The sequence below is a fragment of the Sinocyclocheilus rhinocerous genome, unplaced genomic scaffold (genome assembly GCF_001515625.1).
Source record: "Sinocyclocheilus rhinocerous isolate Xijiao unplaced genomic scaffold, SAMN03320098_v1.1 scaffold148, whole genome shotgun sequence".
Classification (NCBI taxonomy): domain Eukaryota; kingdom Metazoa; phylum Chordata; class Actinopteri; order Cypriniformes; family Cyprinidae; genus Sinocyclocheilus; species Sinocyclocheilus rhinocerous.
Genome location: NW_015653472.1, coordinates 4119355 through 4122748, shown reverse-complemented (window position 1 = coordinate 4122748; position 3394 = coordinate 4119355). Strand labels below are relative to the sequence as shown.

General features: G+C 38.4%; 1 protein-coding gene across 1 annotated transcript in view; it reads left to right on the top strand.

Annotated features, from left to right (window-relative positions):
- The window catches only part of LOC107716079 (zinc finger protein castor homolog 1-like), a 78187-nt gene that overhangs the window by 34231 nt on the left and 40562 nt on the right, over window positions 1–3394 (top strand). The window lies entirely within an intron of this gene.

The following is a 3394-nucleotide window of genomic DNA, read 5'->3' as shown; positions in this document are numbered from 1 at the left end:
TGTGAGTGTGTGTAGGCCCTGGTGCTCAATGAATGAAGGGTTACTGTTGCAGATCTGACAGCGTTAATCTCCACATCGTCCTCGCCTAGTATTTACCCTGCTGGGGAGAGAGCGGCAAGCCCACCTGACAACACAGTTTACCCACAGCCAGACACCTCAGGCTCACACACACTCACACACATCCCACATACACGCTGCACCAGGATCAGATTCAGCAGCCGTCCTTATCTCAAAGACAAACCACAGCAGAAACCAAAAAAATGACAGGCAGAAGGGAACTTAGAGAACTAAAAGAGTCTGAACCTAAGAAGTTCAGGGGACACCTGCAAATTGTTCCTCTGTGCATAAAATGTAAAAAAATAAATAAATAAATTCAGAGTCTCTGAAGCAGAGCAAATGTTTTAATGGTGGCCAGGGATCGAAGCTGTCAGCAAGGCTTCCTGTCTGGAAATGTTTTTTTTTTTTTGTTGTTGATTTAACGTCACCTCCTTTTCTCGTTTCTGAAGGAGATGTGCAACAGGAACTATAGTGTGCGATAAAATGCAAGCAGAATTTGAGAAAATCACTTCAAAAACATTCAATGAGCTACAGTATCTGAAAAACAAATGTTAAAGTGTAGCATGGAAATCAGTTAACCTACAAGCAGAATTTTTTCTAAGAAAACCTAGGGTAAGTTAATGAACTCTTAAAAAGCGATAAGATTTCTCAAAAGAGAGACTACATTTTCAATAAATAATATGCAATGTTTAAATTGTTTAATTTGTGTGCTTATACTATGTATATATATATATATATATATATAACTTTGTTTCAACACAGAAACAAAAATGACATTCGATGATGTCTTTAAATGACCCAGAGGCTTTGCTGCATGGCTTATTAATTAATTCATTTTTTTTAACAGCAAGTGTCTTAAAGCCTGTCAAAATGTCTTAAGAATCTTGTTAAAGAAGTGCCACAACTCATATCTCTTTAATGAAATTCATATGCTGGTGAGAGGGGGCATGTCTAAACATCTAAACAGGTTGCTTTTTAGGTTTCACACTGAGGTTATCTGAAAGGGCCCTCCTTGATTGACGTTATCTGGCTTGACAGCGCTTCATATCAAGGTTAACCTGGCGTTCGAAGGCCCGAGAGGGAAAGAGGCAGAGGAAAGCAGAAGAAAAAGTCAGACGTCGTCCGGGTCCTGCTCTTCTCTGCCACTCTTTCCCTCTCTCTCACACGGCAGGTGGAGGTTTCTGCACTCTTAATTGATAACTAATCGAGCGGCGTGTGCTGTGTTTCCCCCAGAGGACGACTCTAATGGTGGCTTGGCTTACTCAGCAGCGCAGCTCCGGAACCACTAAATTAAATATATCCCCACAGATAATGATTCTGAGTGACAGACTCCGGTCTGGGTGGCTCCAGCGGCCACCAACCTCTCGTTGTGCCCTTGCACTGGAGGAACTAGAGTAGCCCACACTCTTCTGTGTCCGCTCGCCTCCCCAAAGCCTCACGCTAACCACTCCTCGTGACAAAAATAAATCTCAAGCAGTTAATCTGAGCAGATATCAGCTCAAGTGTCATTCAGTGGCCACAGGGAGCCTCTCCTCATAACCTTGATTCCTGTCAACTTCTTGCTTTGCACACAGGCTGCCCTGTGCCAGGGTTCACTTCAATCATACTTCCACCCAATGGGTGATGAGACCATCATTCATTATTTTTAGATGTAAAAATCAGATTATTTTACATTAGGCCCTCTACAACCATTGATGATTTAAGGAGTTTGTTCACCCAAAAATGAAAATTCTGTCATTATGCAGTACTCACCCTCATGTCAGTCCAAAACTGTGTTACTTTCTTTTTGAAAAATACTCTATATATACTAGCATTCAAAAGTTTGGATCCAGTATTTATTTTTAATTTTTTTTTAAGAAATGCTTTTATTCAGCAAGGATGCATTAAATTGTTTACTTTTACAGTACACTGTTACAAAAATTATATTTCAAATAAATGCTGTTCTTTTAAACTTTCTATTCATCAAAGAAGCCTGAAAAAATGTATCATGGTTTCCACAAAAATATTAAGCAGCACAACTATAATAATAAGAAGAAATGTTTCTTGAGCACCAAATCAGCATATTAGAGTGATTTCTGAAGGATCATGTGACAATGCTGAAAATTCAGCTTTGAAATCACAAGAATACATTAAAATAGAAAATAGTTATTTTAAATTGTAAATACAGTATGTTTTACAGTATTATACAATACACCACAAAACATATTATTGCTGATTTTACTGTACGTTGATCACATAAATACTGTTTTGGTGAGCATAAGTGACTTCTTTCAAAAACATTTAAAAAATCTTACTGACCACAAACTTTTGTATGGTGTATTTTGTAGGTTTTTATTTTTTTGGTCCATACAATATGGGTCCAATGACTTTTAAATTAAAGAAAGAAGAAAGTCAGTCATACAGGTTTGAAACATCATGTTGAGTAAATTATGACAGGATTTTCATTTGTAAATGAATGAGGCCCATTCTTCAGAAAACACTGTGCCAGCTGTGAGACAGACTTCCTTTGCAAGTGCAATCAGGGCACGTGCAGAGCCGTTCGGATCACCTCAGACTTTACTTTTCCCTATTCCAGCCCTTCTGTCCTCAGGGGACGTCTTAAATGCTTTGTCTTATAATTAGGCTTCAGGGATGTATTTGTTCTCAGAATTGAAGGGTTACTGCCTAACTGTGCTGCTTAAACAAAATATTTCCTTTTCCGTTTGTGTGTCAAAATATGCATCTGCCATTTTCTGTCCATTGTCCTCAGCAAGTATGTGTGTGCCTTTTTTTCTCCACGGCTTGTTTGTTTTTGTTACCTGCAACGGGATGTAACTGAATTATTGTATGTTGCAGAAGGTTTCAGTCTGGCAGTGAGAGAAAAATGAGAGGGTGAAGTCAAATTAGGTCCTTCAAGGTCAGTCCAAAGACAGCATGCAACATGCAAGGTCACATTCCAGACTAAAAGCAATAAGTGCTTTATTGATGGGGAAAAAAACACACTGCAAGCAAGCAGATGTGCAACGGACAGATTAATATTACAACAGATTTGAGTGAGTGTGTGTGTACTTGTGTGCATGCCCTATGCATTCATATTTTCCTTCTCCAAAAAAACAACAACTTTAAAGTCAGGGGGAAAAAAAGAGAAAAACTCATGAGCATAATTGTTTTGTCCGGATGTGTATCTCCCACTAAAAAATTTATCCCTGCATGGGAATCTGAAAAATCCATTAGAGTCCATCAGACAAAAAAAAAGGACAGAATGATAGAGTGTGTATATGAGTATGAGCAGTTTATAAAACCCATCATAGTTTTGCCATTAATGCACACGTCAGCTGACTTTTTTTTTTTTTTTTTA